The sequence below is a fragment of the Podarcis liolepis genome (assembly GCF_965112155.1).
Source record: "Podarcis liolepis genome assembly, chromosome: 4".
Lineage (NCBI taxonomy): Eukaryota > Metazoa > Chordata > Lepidosauria > Squamata > Lacertidae > Podarcis > Podarcis liolepis.
The window spans coordinates 53,229,556-53,246,761 of NC_139558.1; the positions used below are offsets into that span (position 1 = coordinate 53,229,556).

Below are 17,206 nucleotides of genomic sequence, written 5' to 3' on the forward strand. Positions count from 1 at the left end.
ATGCTGTGAAGATCTTAAGGTGGAAACTAAATTGTTAAGATCAAGAACATTTAACATACATTGTTTGACATTCCATTGACTGTTGGCATCCTTCAGCAATTGTTTGATGAGCAAATAAAAGTGATTAGAGCTGAGATTGATGAAATGAATGAAAGTGGACAAAAGGATGAAACCAAAACTGGAATTAAAAATGACACAGGGATTTCAGAAAACAATATGGATGAAGGATTGCCAGAGCAGGAGGATATAGTGGTAGAACTAGAGGCAACATGGTGAAATGGAGAATTTCTTCACGCAGGTGTTTAGAAAAATGAAACAGCCAAGTGGCAGAGTTGTGGTGTTGCAGGAGTGGAATCAGGCCATGTATGGAGAAATGAAGAGACATCCTGAGCTGAGAGAGATAGAGCTGAGAGAGAAAGGACTCTGTGTACAACTTAAGAGTAAATTCAGAAGGGAAAAACCTATCAAATCTCTGGTGCTATTCTTGAAAACAGAATGGAAGAATCCTTTACTAACTCCTTTGTCATGGACAGATTGCCCTGATTAAGGATTTCCAGTTCCTGCTAACCTCTGTAAGGTGGAATATCCGCCAATCCTGCTCTATATGTTCTGCCTCTTCCCTGCTCCACTGTATTAAGTACACCAAGGGAAGTGTTGATTTAGGTACCACCACTAACAGTGCTATGGAATTCCCTTCCAACAGAAATCCATTAGGCCAACTCTATTAAAATGTTTGGATGTCTGATTAAAACTTTTTTTTTCTGCCAAGCATCTGTCACTGCAAAGGGTGTTGACATTAAAATTTTGCAGCTGTTTTAAATTTTGCTGCTGGCTTTAATTATTAGGATTTTGCTGTTTAGCTTTTGATATGATTTTATATTATTACTTTGTAAGTTGCTCTGAAGGCCTTAGCAGAGGTTATGAGAAAGAGTTGTTTAAAAAAGGTATGCTGGTTGCTATCAAACCATGGTTTCAGATATCAGCAAGGAAAACAGAAACATTAAGGTGTGCCACACCATAACTGCTTATTTCAGTCATTAATTGGCACAGATAAATTAGCCAATGTTTTTGATAGTGGGAAAGCAGACATGTAGAAGACACACCAAATAAATTCACTTTACCATAGAATACAATCTAGTTTATGACAGAAATTCAATTTCCTTCATATCAAAACAATTTCCTTTATATTAGTGTAAAACTGAAATGTACAAAGTAACTAATCTTTACTTGGCATATAAAACTATGTTATAGTATGTAACAAGTGTGGCTGTTTGCTAACTGTTTCAGTTATATAGTCAGAATACCCTACCCTGCTTTCCTTGTAAGATGTTGCAATCCTGTTTAAAACAAAACTATAATAAAAGTCCTTGTGCAAACCGGAATCATGCCAAATCCATTTGGTGAATCGATGTACTTCCCTGCAGTCTAGCCAGGCATAGAAATTAAACAGAAACATACATGGGGGCACAGGTTTTTAACACGGCAACCTTATTTTACCCTATCTTACATGGATAAAAATAGTTACCACGAGGTATACATTTTATTAAATATTGATAATCCCAGATTAATGCTGTGGATGTCTGAAAAGAGGTATATTTACACAACAGTGAAGCTCAAAAGTTTTGGAAGATTCAAATGCACTGAGACTTACTCCAAAGTAAGCACACACAGGAATCCTAATACAGTGGTACCTTGGTTCTCGAACGTAATCTGTTCCGGAAGTCCATTCGACTTCCGAAACATTCGAAAACCAATGCATGGCTTCCAATTGGTGCAGGCGCCCTGGAAACAATAACCGACAGCTGCATCGGACGTTCAGCTTCCGAAAAATGTTCGAAAACCAGAACACTTACTTCCGGGTTTTCGCTGCTCAGGAGCCAATTTGTTCGTCAACTAAGCCATTCAAGAACCAAGGTTCCACTGTACATGAGATCAGAATGTAGGAGAAGTTAATATTACAGCTGTTCACAAGGATATAGACCAGCTTCTATGAAAACGCAGTGCCACTGGAAGACTATATACCAGGGGTCTGCAACCCGCGGCTCCGGAGCCGCATGTGGCTCTTTTACACCTTTGCCGCGGCTCCGGGGCGGATACTAGCGAGGGGAGGAGGCGCATTGTGCACCCCAACACTCCCCACTGTGGCGGGCGCTGTACTGGCTGTGATGTCGCATGGGGGTGGTGCGTGCGTTAGTCACGCACCGTCCCAAGGTCACCTTCCCGGTTTTGCAGCTCCCAGTTGTTTTTTTCTTCGGAAACGGGTCCAAGTGGCTCTTTTTGTCTTAAAGGTTGCAGACCCCTGCTATATACCATATTTTTCGCTCTATAGGACGCACCCGACCATAGGACGCACCTAGTTTTAGAGGGGGAGAACAAGAAAGAAAAATTCTCTCCCTCTCTGCGCAGTGCCCCTTCAGCGAAGCGGCAGGAGAAACGGAGCCCCTTCCATTTCTCCTCCCGCTTCACTGAAGGGGTGCTGCACAGAGAGGGAAAGTTGCACAGCGCCTCTCCAGCGAAGCGAAGCCAGGAGAGTAAGAGGGATCAGTGCGCACCGATCCCTCTCACTCTCCTGGCTTCAGCAAAAGCAACGCGAAGCCTCCGGAGCACAGCAGGAGCTCTGGAGGCTTTTGGCGGCTATCCCTGAAGCCATGGAGCCTGCATTCACTCCATAAGACGCACACACATTTCCCCTTAATTTTTGGAGGGGGAAAGTGCGTCTTATAGAGAGAAAAATGTGGTATATAGCAATTATAAGAATATATTTCTTGTACCCTATCCATCTGACTAGGTTGCCCCAGCCATTCTGGCAGTTTCCAATGAAGTATAAAGGAAAACATTAAAGGATCAAACATTAAAAGCTTTCTGAAACACGGTTGCCTCTATATGAAAGGAGATCTGAAAATATTACATACAACTATTGTGTTAAGTAACATTATCTGATATTAATCACCAGTTCACAACATCACCTAAAATCTAGATTAGATTTAGGTCCTATAGATTTAGGTTTAGGTGATAGGGAACAAGTTGCAGCAAAAGTTCCCTGCTTTTTTTATGTGCAAGAAGAGTGAAAGCTTCCACTTTTACTCTAGAACTAACCACAATTCCATGTCACATTCAAATCTAGGGAACTGTGGCTTGTTCTAACCAAAGTTACTGAACAAACCAGGATATGAAATCACAATGTGTTCTTAGTTTATTTAAACTTTGGGTAAAACAAGGCATAATAACCCAAGCCCATACATAATTTGGAACAGTGGTTTGATCTAAAATTGAAGCAGGAGCTTTGACTCTCTTTCTTGCATACAGACAAGGAGGAGTGGTGAATGTATAAGCCCAGAGCTCATTACAGCTTACTTTCAATCGCCCAAACATTGATTGCAGAACATCTGAACCAGCATTAGAAACTCAGATATGTAAGCTATTCGCCAAATGGCACCTTAAATCTAGGTTTCAGTCACCACAACAGAATGTCTAGACACCCGGGGCGGGGGGGGGGCAAGATTGCAAAGCAATACAGTAAATACACCGTCAACGTTAATATATTTAACAATTCAGTTGCACGTTTTACAAATTATAGGGTCCCCACCACCAGCACCACATGAACTAATACTGCAACCGTCGGGGGGGGGGGCGGAGGGAGGGAGAGAGAGAGAGAGAGAGAGATGCCTCTCGGGGAGGCCTGGCTGGTCCAGCGTGGCTGCTCCAAGGTGCCAAGCAACTGCCAAATGAAAGACAGGGCTGGGCAAGCTTGGCAGTGTAGGCACAAAGGTGAACGTGCTTCCCCTTCTTTCTCCCTAGGTGCATTTGCTTGGAAGTATGCCCCATACTTCAAGTCCAGAGGGACATTTTTACCCTCAAGAAAGTGTGCCTAGGATCGCAGCTTGTCCGGCAGCACAGAAGCAAAGTTTGCTGCCCGCACAGCAATGCAAAAGCACAAGACGTGTGTGTGTCTTTTGCTGCACGCGAGTCTCCTGGCTCATGTGGGAGCCTCACCCAGCCAGACTGAGATGTCAGTCACCAACCTGGTATCCAGAAATCTCCACTTTGTCGCAATTGGACCCATGCCAGTCACAAAACATGCCTGGGGAATTCTGAACACTTGTCTGAGCCAGACCATATATCGGTATCATCAGCCATAGAAAGATTCCCACAAAGAGCTTAAGTCTTGCTCTTTCCATGGGAAACTATAGGCCTCATAGAATCTTAAGAGTTGGAAGGGAAGCAAGGGTCATCTAGTCCAACCCCCTGCAATGCAGGAATCTCAGCTAAAGCATCCATGACAGATGGTCATCCAACCTCTGCTTAAAAACCTAAAAGGAAGGAGAGTCTACCACCTCTCATGGGAGTCTGTTGCAATGCCAAACAGCTCTTATTGTCAGAAAGTTTTTTCACATGATTAGTCAGAATATCCCTTCTTGTAACTTGAAGCTATTGCCTTGAGTCCTACCCTCAAGAGCAGAAGATAATAAGCATGCTCCCTCTTCCATGTGACAGTCCTTAAGATATTTGAACATGGCTATCATATCTGCTCTCAATCTCTTCTTTTCCAGGCTAAACATACCCAGCTCCTTCAATCGTTCCTCTTAAAGCTTTGTTTCCAGACCCTTGATCATCTTGGTTGCCCTCCTCTGCACATGTTTCAGCTTGTCAAGATCCTTCTTAAATTGTGGTGTCCAGAATTGGACACATTATTCAAGGCGTCCTTATGCCAAAGTAGTTTTACTGGCTCTGCATCTTACTCCTATCCACTGTGCGTGACCGTGGCCCGATATAAACTTTCTCCTCTGGTTAACAGACTCTGGCCTAATTCTCACCTAGGGAGTGTCCAGGGGTCAGCAAACTTTTTCAGCAGGGGGCCGGTCCACTGTCCCTCAGACCTTGTGGGGGGGCCAGACTATATTTTTTTTTGGGGGGGGGGGAATTGAACAAATTCCTATGCCCCACCAAATAACCCAGCATTTTAAATAAAAGCACACATTCTACTCATGTAAAAACTCCAGGAAAGCCCCACAAATAACCCAGAGAGGCATTCTAAATAAAAGGGCACTTTCTATTTATGTAAAAACACAGTGATTCCCAGACCATCCGCGGGCCAGATTTAGAAGGCGATCGGGCCGGATCCGGCCCCCAGGCCTTAGTTTGCCTACCCATGATCTAGGCCATACTACTTCACATAACGGAATGCTCCTCAATACTAAAGATTCCTTTCACAGAAAAACTGAACTCTCAACACGTTACTCATGTGAAGGGCTCTCATGTATCAATGGAGGAGCAGGGTCATGTTGGTAGCTGCACCCTTAATATTTCATGACCAATATCTCTCCACCCCAAGCAGTGTTAGAAATTAGTCAGGCACCAGACAAGTTTTGCAGCTGGCACAGGTCCAATTGTGACCACGTAAAAATCTCTGGGTGACAGGCTGGCAACTAGGGAAAGCAAAATGTCACTTAGAGAAGGATTTGAAATATTTTCCTTGAAGCCTGGGCTTGTTTTATTCTACATTGTTTGATATTTTAATATGTTGTAAACTGCTTTGAGATTTGTTCTTCAAAATATAAATCAGTGTAGAAATGAAATTAATAATACTGTAATGACAATAACAACACCCCACTGGAAAAAAATGGTGCCTAGATATTCTATTGTGGTGACCATAACCCAGGTTTAAGTTGCCATTTAGCAATCAGATTATATATCTGAATGTCTAACACTGACCCCAAGTGTCCATGCACTGAACACTTAAAGAGCAATACCTACACATGTGCTCACACTTAAAGATAAACAGATGCCACACATGGATGCTGGGAGGCAGAACTAGTTCAGCTGCAAAACAGCTACACTTTTCTAGTTCACAAGAGAATTATCCATAACAGTAATTGTGAACAAGAATTATGCACCAGAGCAGAAGACTCTACTCGTCTTTTCTTGCATCTATATTCTGCAGTGTATAGTCCAGATACAGGTTCTATCTCAGAAAGAAAAAGCACTGCGTGCCACCTACAACCACCTACTGCAGACAGCTCATATATTTTCCAACTCATTCTACTCAGGCCCATTCCTGCTTTGCTTCTTGACTCCGCAAACATTTTCCCAGTACAATACCTACTCCTCCCCCCTCATGAGTTGGAACTGCCTTTTGAAAAGTGATTTCAGCTTTTCTCTATAGCCAGCAACTTTGTCCTATAGATCAACCGCTTCACCCCAATCAGCTAACTAAAACAGACGCAACTTTCAGAAGTTTCAGATCCTCCTCCTCTCATGAACCTACAGGTAGTGCATGAAATCCCTGCATGCATGACCCTGTATATTTTTTTGTTCACTAAAGCAGTCAGTTCTAAATTTGAATATTCAATAATAAGCAAGAAAAGTCACACAAGTCAAAGAGCAGTCAAGTTCATAAATAGAATTTAAAAACATTTTAGGAGCTATTTCTACTCATAATGAAGTTGTAAATATATTTTCACAAAAATTATCAGTTACTGTTACTTTTGTCAAAATAAATTAAAACAATTCTTTAAAAAGACTCTTAAAAAACTAAAAACTCCCTTAAAAGAATCAAGTCTTCAAAAAAGTTATATGAGCCAAGAAAGTCTTTAAAAGAATCCTTCCAAAAGAATTTTAAAATTATAAGGTAGCACCTTAGAGACCAACTGAGTAGTTTTAGGTATAAGCTTTTGTGTGCATGCACACTTCTTCAGATACTTTTGTTACTTTTTTGTAGCTTACATAATATATAAAGCATGGTTGATCATAACTACATTCTATGTTTAGACAGAGCAACTACGGAAGTATTTAATTCTTGCATTTGCCTGCCAGGGAACAAAGTTTCATTCATACTAAAGGGATGGACTGTCCTATGTCACTGGCCTTTCTCCAATTAGCTAACTACAACTTGACATTCCCCCTTTTTCATGTTGTCCCCAGGCAAAATGGGACTGAGAACTGGGATGGGGTGTCAGAAAAATAGCAACACAGTTTGCAAATGTGGAAGATAGGGGGTCCCTGATGGTTAGAGTGAAGGAGATTAAGAGAAGTGGAGCTGATGCAGGGATAGAAAAATTAATAATTGTGAAGGGACAGAAACCAGGTAAAGGGACTTTGAATGATTAGCGGGCATTTGTGTAAAGGAAAAGGAAAAGATAGACCACAAGTTGACTGGCAGGGTTTTAAAATGACCTGTTCTCTTCTAAAAATTAAAGTTTCAGTTTAATTCACTCATACTCAGATTGTAAACTTAATTCAAAGACAATTCCTTTAAAAAAAACTGCTTACAGCCTGATCATAAGAGGAGTACTGCTAAATCAGATCAACAGTCCATATAAGACAGCATTCCTTTTCCACAGTGATCAGTCACATGCTTCCAGTAAGCTCATCAGCATAGAACAACTTGGAGGTTCCATTTTACTATCATGGCCAATTACTACGGATAGTGTTTTGAATCTTCTTTTTAAACCAGCTAAGGCAGTGGCCATAACTTAATACAGAGTCATAGAATTGTAGAGTTGGGAGGGACCAAATGGTCATCTAGTTCACCCCAGCAATGCAGAATTCACAGCTATATACAGAATCACATCCAAAAACACAATTCCAATTAAGTACACTTGGACCTTGGTTCTCAAACAGAATGCGTTCCGGGAGTCCGTTCGACTCTCAGAACTGCTCAAAAACCAAGACACGGCTTCCGATATGCTGCAGGAGCATCCTGCAGCCAATTGGAATCCACAGAAGCCACACCAGATGTTCGGCTTCTGAATTTTTTTTCAAAACCGGAAGACTCACTTCCAAGGCATTCAGCAACCAAGGTACGACTGTATACTTAAGGTCTTTAAGGCCTATATATATATATATATATATATATATATATTCAATCCCCTTTTCCAACCCATGCATTTTACTGAAGTTCTACAATGGCTAAGTTCACATGTCATGTTCAACAACAATTCAAAACAAAACATGGTTTAAAGTGAACACACAACATGCTAGTAGTGCACGTTGCTCAAGAGTTTTTCATTCTGCTGCTGTTCCACTCTTGCTACTCTGCACTGTTGAGAACAAGCCAGAGTGTGGCTTTGTGATTATGTCTGAACTCAGGCTTTCGGTTTCTCCCCGAACAAGCCACAAGCAATAATAAAGGTTTATTCCTGACTTACTGCTCACTGTTCATTTAGAGAAAGAAACTGAAAGCCTGGGTTCAGACATCACATATTTGTTTTCCAATGATGCAGTGTGAGTGGGATAGGAGCAGAGCAAGAGCTTTATTGAAGCATATGCAAGTACGCTGCCCATTAACTACACCATGGTTTGTTGTTAGCTACAGATTAATATGCCATGCAGACTGGACCACTGTATATTAACAAAAAATACTCATAAATAACTTGTGAACCTAAGTTGAACTCTACCATCTGAGAGTAAAGGTCCACATAGTCCAGCTTCCCATGTCCCACAGTGCATTGAGATGCCTCTTGGAATTCCGGAGCCAGGCTTGAAGGCAACAGCACTATCCCATTGATGCTCCTCAGCAACGAATACTTAAACACATACTACCACTAATACTGGAAATTCCATATAGCCATCAATGACTAGTGGCCACTGACAGGCTTATACTCTATGAATTTGTCTAATCCCCTTTTATAGCTATGTAAGATAGTGGCCAACCACATCTTGTGACAGCAAATTCTATAAATTAATTGTGCATTTTATGAAGTACTCTCATTCGTCTAGCTTGAATCTTTTGCAAACCCCTAGAATTAGGAGGGGAGAGAAGATTTCTCTCTATCCAGTACTCCAAAATATGCATGCTTTTATACAGATCCCTCTTGTCGCCCCTTGGCCACCTTTTTTTTCCTCAACTGAGAAGTCTGAAACATTGTAGCCTTTTCTCATAGTCAGTTTTATAAATTCAGATAAGTAAGCAAATCGCCAAATGGCACCTTCAACCTGGGTTATGATCGCCACAACAGAATGTCTAGACACCATCCCCCCAGTGACGTTTATTATGAATAATATCATTATTCATTTTATTTATATATTGCTTTATATTTTAAAGAAAAATGTCAAAGTGGTTTAGGTAAAGGTAAAGGGACCCCTGACCATTAGGTCCAGTCGTGACCGACTCTGGGGTTACGATGCTCATCTCGCTTTATTGCCCGAGGGAGCTGGCATACAGCTTCCGAGTCATATGGCCAGCATGACTAAGCCACTTCTGGCGAACCAGAGCAGCGCACGGAAATGCGGTTTACCTTCCCGCCGGAGCGGTACCTATTTATCTACTTGCAGTTTGACGTGCTTTCGAACTGCTAGGTTGGCAGGAGCAGGTACTGAGCAACGGGAGCTTACCCCATTGCGGGGATTCGAACCGCCGACCTTCTGATCAGCAAGTCCTAGGCTCTGTGGTTTAACCCACAGTGCCACCCACGTCAAAGTGGTTTACAACACATTAAAACATCAAATATAACAATCCAGAATAAAACAAAATCGAACTTCAAAAAATAAAATTCAGATCCTTCTCTAATTGACATTTTGCTTTCCCCATGTTTATTTACCTACTTGATTTATATAGCTGCCCATAACAGAAGTACCCTAGCAAGCCAGTGTGGTGTAGTGGTTAGAGTGTCAGATTAGGACTTTGGAGATCAGGATTCAAATCCCCACTCAGTCATGAAGCTCACTGAGCGACCTTGGAGTCAATCACAGCCTCTTAACACAGGGTCACTGTAGGGATTAACTGAGGAGCAGGATGAACCATGTACTCCATGGAGGAAAAAGGTGGAATATAAATGTAATAAATAATCTCTTCTGCTTACCTGCTTAAGCAAGCTGGAGAGGCCAGCCAGGTGGAGATGTCTCTATGTGGTCGCAATTGGACCTGCACCAGTTGCAAAACATACCTGGCACCTGGCTAATTTCTAACACTGCTCATAGTAAATGAGTTCCAGCCCTCTGATCATTCTGGATGGCCTTTTTGTACCTTTTCCAGCTTTACAGTATGGGTTGTGAAATGTGGTGGCCAGAACTGTACACAGTAATCCAAGTTTGGCCATAGCATACATAGTATAACTGCATTACAATAGTAGTTATCTTATTTTCAATCCCTTTCCTAACAACGAATAGCATGTAATTCACCCTTTTCATAGCTGCCGCACGCTGGGTTGACATTTTCATTGAGCTATCTACCAGGACCCCACATTCCCTTTCCTGTTTAGTCACTACTACCAGTTTGAACATCCATCAGCATACAACTGAGAGATAGCCAATTAAATCATAATCAGAGCAGACCCACTGAAAACAATGGAGTCAAGTAATTTTTCCACTGTATGTCTAACTTTGATTATCACTCATAATGTGAAGATTTTATGTGCTAACATGCATCATTTTACACTTAACTGAAAACTTTAGTTTGCTTCAAAATAGGGAAGGGTTGGGGCTCAGCGATAGAGCACCTGATTTCACACAGAATACTTTCAATCCCCGGATGCCTCCAGACAGGGTTGGGAGAGAACCCTGCTTAAAACCCTGGAGAGCCACTGCCAGTCAGAGTACATAATACTGAGCTAGATGACCAATGGCCAGACTTTGCCTTCCTTTGTATAATCCTATTAAACGTCCGTCTGCAGTGCAAGTAAGACTTTACGACCACTGACTTTAAAGAACAACAATAAATTCCAGAATTCTGACTACTTAAGTTTAGCATTAATAAGGTTGTTATGCTCTTCTGAACTCCTAGCTGACAGCTAGAACTAGACCATGCTTCAAGAAACTTTGGTTCACTTTCCTAAACTACTGAACATAGCTCCTATTGAAACACATGTCTATGTGTTCCACATTTAATAATACCAGACTTGACTTTTAAACCTCCATGAGCAATGTTTGTTCCCAAAGATCTGCAGGCATAGGCGCCGACTCCATGGGGCCTGAGGGGGCCCGAGCCCCCTCAAAAATTCGTTTGGGGGGGCTCCGCCCCCCAATAATCTCGGGCGCCCCTCCAGCAGAGCGCCACCGCCGCCCCTCCCCCAGCCCAAAATGCACAGGGTCGGGCTGCATGCCTCCTGCCCTCCCTCCCGAGCAAAAGCTCCACCCAATTTCCTTCGGAGCTGATTAATAGGTGCAGCACACTCTCCCCTATTCGCTCACGAGGAGGCGGCGCCACTTTATCTGCATATTCATGAGCTTATTTATTATTCATGAGCTTTCGCGGGCTCCCCCAATATTTTTTATAAGTCGGCGCCCCTGTCTGCAGGTAAATTTTTCCTGAAGCCAACATACACTGTCTTCAAAAGAAAATACTATTAGTTGTATACACTGAGGCTACAATACTATACTAACCCTACCAAGGAGTAAGTACTATCGAATGCAATGTAGCTGTCTTCTAAGTAGACATGTACAGGACTGAGTTCAGTAGAATTCACTGATTTCAACAGAATTCAACTTTATCTAACTTGTCAGTGAATACCGTATTTTTTCCGTCTATAAGACACCCCCATGTATAAGACGCCCCCTATTTTTGGGGACTTGGATTTAAGAAAATGGGGGGGGGCAGATGGCCCCATGTATAAGATGCCCCCTAATTTTTGACATTATTTTTTAGGAATAAACCTAGTCTTATACATGGAAAAATACAGTATACTGTGCACCTTCTACATAATTAGTAAGAGAAATATTATTAATTTTATTTATTACTCACCCTTTACCCTAAGACCCCAGGGTGGGTCACAACAATTTAAAATGCAACATTAAAAAGTTTACAACCATTCAAAACTTTATAGCCACAGAAGTATGGTGATTCCTAAATACATACATTTCAGATATCAAATGTCAGGGTAAAAAGGTGTTTTCAGCATTGTCTGAAAACTGTATAGCAAAGGTACCAGACATACCTCTGTGGAACAGGAGTTTCACAACTTAGGAACTTCCACAGAGAATGCCCTCTCTTATATCACCTCCTGCCCCCTCCCCCAAGCTTCCGAGGGCAACCAAACTACCAAGATGGCCCCCACTGCTGAGCTTAACACCCAAGAAGGTCTGTAGGGAAGGAAATCATCTCTCAGATACTTACTTTCATTAAGTTTTTAGAAAACAAAAAACAGTAAGGCAAAATAAAACTGTTCAAAATTCTTGTATAAAACTATGATACCTGTACAATTAATCAATTTCATTCAATATCATATATCTCTTTTGTGTCACTATTACAAAAGTTAAAACTCATTTTCCCAAGTTTCAATACCAAAATTACCAATACATGACGCTATGTATTACAAATATCTACTAAGGATTAAGGCAAGGAAATTCCCAGTCATTAGAAAAACCATAGCCAGATTAAACCTGACAAAATCTCTTTGAAAGTAAACTAAGGACAAGAGTAGCAGCCAGTTATAAGAAATTTCAAACTTTACCTTGTGCAACTGTTCTTAAAAAGGATATTGAGGTTGCAATCCTAAACATGCTTACCAGGGAGTAAGCCCCTCTGATCTCAGTGGGACTTATTTCTGAATAAACTTGCACAGCCTAAGACTGTAAATATAACTTTTCTTTATTCCATATTTTTATCAATTTCATAATACTTTGAATTTTTGAACAGAACTTACTTTGAAATAACTTAGTTTGAATACTACCACTCATGCAATGAAACTATCCCTTCCTCTCCTTCCTCCATAATAAACCCTCCCCCAGTCTTCTCTGTGGGTTCCAGAGAATTCCACTGAAAATGTATTTTAGAAGATGGGAGGTCTAAATTACTGTATGGCATCACAATGCCAATCTACTTTCTAACTTTCTTCTAACTGACCTGTTCTGTGCAGTGAAACAACAACCATGACAATTTAACTCAGACTTAAGAGTTTAGAAGAGTTGTCTAAACAGACATGTTAACTTTGGTTCAAAAGTTTACACACATTAAAACTGGGTTATACCATCCATTTTACTATGACATGCATTAGTTTTATAATTCTTGAAACAATACCATAGTCTGGCAAGTAGAATGGTATTCCTACCAAGACTCCAAAAGAAGACAGCTCCAAGTTAGGGTGCTATCCAACTAAGTTGCACTCAGAGTCAACCCACTGAAATCAATGAAGTCCATTTACTTCATTGGGGTTACTTTGAATATGACTAACTGGAACTTTCACGTGCAATTTTAAACATACTTACTGGGAAATAAACCAATGAAACTAATGAAAACAGCTCAACTTGCTTCTAAGTAAATATGAACAAGAATGCACTGTAATTCATTGATTTTAGACTCCAGTTACTGAAGCATCTAAGGCTTGCAACCATGCTTTCACAAAATAAAAAAATTAAATGGAAATGAAAGAATTCAACTATAATTTAATATATAAATATATAAATTGAATGAGTTTATATGAACAGTCTATGTGCTGTTCTTTATCTACTCAGAAGCAAGTCTTTACTCCCAGTAAGCATGGTTAGAATTGAAGCTTTAATACTTTATCTGGAATTTAAGGCTATGCAAAGTGAACTATTCTCCTAACTGATGGTACTGATACAGTACTGAAGGCTGTAGTTTTCAATACAGCTTCCTGGCTAAGAGTACACCCTTGACAACACAGTAAACATTCAAATTCAAAATCTGCAATGCATTGTGTTTTGTAGAATAAATTCTTCTCTATTTAAATACAAAAATGAAACATTTCTCTATCAGAATAGTTCAGAACAATTTCTTGACATGTATAGCCTTCATTACCTGTGAAAACCACCTAACAGATTTTTTAAACATGCAAAGCAGACAGTGCACCCCATCTGAAAAGTTGCTTGCCAGCAAAGATTACAGGATGGGGCAAACTGAGTGCTCACAGCAACATGTCCTTAGGTCAACACAACAAGCAAATGTACTAGAGCAAGTATTTAGGCTTAAGGTGCCAACCTTTCTGGCAAGGAATGAGCTCTCTCTCTCTTTTAATAGTTTCAGGCAAGTTCTATGAAGAATCAGGTTCATATTAAACTAATTTTCCCAATGAGGAGATTATCATCATAACATCTGTATGTCAGCAATACAATCCTATGCATATTTACTCAGAAGTTCCATTCAATTTAATGGGAGGTGTCCCACTTAATTCAATGGGACTTCCACCTTTGCATCCTGAGAGTTCAACTTCTTGTCTATGTGAAATCCAGAAATAGCATTCACTCAAAAATTGCTTTAGTACATGTACATACATAAGATTAAGATAACAAGTGAACTATATTAGTTGATCTGTTGGTTAACTTAATAGATTGTTTTTTGATAACTGAACAGTGACCAGACAGCTAATCAAAAAGTCTTGATGGGAAAACCCTTTACCCATTTAGTTGAGTATAGACTCAACTAAAATGTGCAGCATACTCATTTGGAAGCAAGTCCCTTTGCAATAAAATCTACTTCCTAGTGAAAGCAGTTTGGGATTGGCATAAAATGCAATTAAAGAATGAGAAACGAATCATTTGGGAGATGCTTATTATAGTTGGGATAACTGATTTCACCCCACCACATGACAGAAGCATCCAATTCAGATGAATTATTTTTGCTTCTGGCGTCTTTGGCAAGGGAAGGAAACCCTCCCTGAGTGACAGAGTACATGGGTACAAGTGACCCTGGCGTGACGGGAAACACCAGATTTCCCATGGCCAAACCCGACTTCCATACCAGTCAACCAGATACCTACTGAGGAGCACCTAAAAATCACCCGTATCCCTACAACAGGTGCTATCTGAGAGCTGCTGACTTTCCGCCACTTGCCCAGGGGGTTACGAAGGAAACTTCTTCCTTCCTCCCCTCTGCCATCCTGGCCCAGGTACGGCCGACGCCGGGCTCTCAGGACCAATCCCATAGCCAGGTGGGAAGGGTCTCCCAGGCCTCAGCCGTCACCTTCACGATTTAGAGCACGGACGGAGCTTGCCCTCGCCTTTCCAGGCCTAGCCGGAGAGTAACGGCGGGTGGAGGGACAGCCGGCACCTGCCTTTCCTCCCGCTGGGTCGGCCACCTCCTTCTCCTCCCCACCGGGGCGGCCAAGATTCCCTCTTCAAAATGGCAGCGGCCCCTCTCCCTGTGCCGTTGAGCCGGCGGCCCCGCTGCCAGAGGCCCTGCCGCTTACCCGTGTGTGGGGCGGTGGCCGCCTCTAGTCCGCGTCCGGGGGCCGCAGTCGTCGTCCTGCTCCTTGCCGAGGCCTCCTTTCTCGGGATGCAAGGAGGGACGGGGTGGCCGGGGGCGGCGGCGGCAGCAAGCAGGAGCGGCGGGTGGTGGTGGTGGGTTCACTTCATTCCCCGCCTCAGCCAGCGGCCCAGCCCAGCCAACGTCTCCGCAGTCCTCCTCCTCCTCCTTAGCCGGCTTGCCTCGCTTAGTCCGCCACGCTCGGGCCCTGTGCAGAAAGGGAGCAGAGCAGGGCCTCGGCCCCGGAGCGGAGCCCACAACCCACCTCCCTCTTGCGGGAGGAGGGCAGCCCGGCCCGGCGGGCGGATCCGCGGCGTTTCCTGGCCGGGCAGATTTTCTATCGCTCACAAAATGGCGCGCGTTCCAAACCTGCGCAGCGATCGGCAGCGGGGCCCGGACACGGCGCGGCGGCACCTCAGCTCCGGCTGCTGCCTGAGCCCAGGCCAAGCAGAGCGGAGAGCGCAAGAGCGGCGCGGGCGAGAAGGGGAGCGCAGCGCTGAACCGAGCCCCCGGGAACTCCTCGCTCTCCCTCTCTCTCTCGCTTGCTCGCTCCCTCTCCCTCGCGCCCCCTCCCTGCCTGCCAGCCAGTCAGTCAGTCAGCCCCCCGCTCTCCTCCCCCTCCCGAGCGCTGCTGCTGCCGCTGCTGCTGATGCCGCCGAGCCGGCTTCTCTGGAACTGCGCTTCGGAGCACTCCTGTCTACACGCACGCTCACCCCGCTTCGCCTCGCTACCGCGGACCAAAGCGGGGTAATTCTTCCGCTTCCTCCCCGAAAAAATCCGAAGGGAGATGAACCAATGTAAAGTTATAATTCGGGCGGGAAGGAATTTTTTTTTCAAAAAAAAAAAAGTCCAACTGACAAAATGGCGACGAGAAGAGCCTGTTACTATGGCAACTGTCAATCACGCCGAAAGAGCCCCGCCCCTCCCAGGCGGGAATCCGCGCTGATGGAGAGGAGAGGAACGGCCGAAGGCGGGGCTTGGTCGCCTTGGCGACTGCTGCTTCATTCCCTTCCCCGCCGTCCGGTGATATTATAAATTCCGAGGCACGCACCGCTCTTGCTGTCATTAGCGCCTTCTCGGAGAGGGCTCTGGCTCGCTGCGGTCTTTCTGGGGGAGTCCGTTCGGGAAAGGAGCCGGGGAGAGGCCCGATTCATTCTCGGAGACTGCTCCAAGGTTACAGGGAGGTCCGCGGGCCTCAGCGCTACCAAATCTGTGTTGCGAGGACCCACTACGGGTTGTGTTCGTCTGCTTTCGCATTTGGACCTGGCTCGGTGGGAAGCGGCCTCGGGAAGCATACACAGAACCACAAGGCAGGAGGGTGCAGCGTATTCGGGATGTACGAGCGACCTACAAGCTGGAGAGGAGGATGCCTAATTTCTATACACACACGATGCTCGGGGCGCTTAAACAGATCTGCATTGCTGTTCTGGGCCAAATTAATGTTTAGTATAAGTTCCCGTGAGTTTCCAGACCTAATTGCGGAAGCTAATCTGAGCCTAGTGAAATATTTTTGAGTGGCCTACCTATGGATTGGCAAAACAGGAATGCCATACCTTCTCACACATACACCTGCATTGTCAGATATTAGGGACAACCGGAAAGCATGTGGCCAACTAATTTAACTTTTGTTCAGTCTTCTTTCTCCAAGTCCAAAAGACTCCCTCCAATTTCTTAGATTTGATTTATTATTATTATTTTTTACAGAATGGCATTCATGGTATAAATCATTTGAATGATTCAGCCTTTGACTTTCTGCTCATAGGCCAATCTGCAATGCCTTCCTCCGATTAACTATTTTTTTATTTGCTTGCCAATTTTTGGTTGTGTAAATATCTTATGAACACAGTTGATCCCTAATAAGTGCATCATGCATTAGACATCAGTTTCGCTCACACAACCTGCAGCCAACCCATTTTAGACTGGATGTGAAGAAGTACTTATGAACTTTAACTACAGTGAAGCAGAGCAACATATTGCTTCATGGTGTTTTAGAATCACTACCCCTAAAAACTTAATAATTTAGTTGGTTAGTCTTAGCTAGATCTGCTATAAGTAAGGTAATGTTTAAAG

At 43.2% G+C, this 17,206-nt stretch overlaps 1 protein-coding gene across 3 annotated transcripts in view; it reads right to left on the bottom strand.

Moving 5' to 3' along the window:
- DYRK1A (dual specificity tyrosine phosphorylation regulated kinase 1A) overlaps positions 1-17,206 on the bottom strand; it is a 125,467-nt gene that overhangs the window by 95,948 nt on the left and 12,313 nt on the right. Inside the window, exon 1 of one of the 3 annotated variants that reach the window (XM_083500195.1) lies at positions 15,081-16,022. The exons of the other annotated variants lie outside the window; for them this stretch is intronic. The gene's annotated coding sequence lies outside the window, so the exon portion shown is untranslated. Of the gene's footprint in view, positions 1-15,080; positions 16,023-17,206 lie in introns of those variants that run through there. 3 annotated transcript variants of the gene reach the window in all.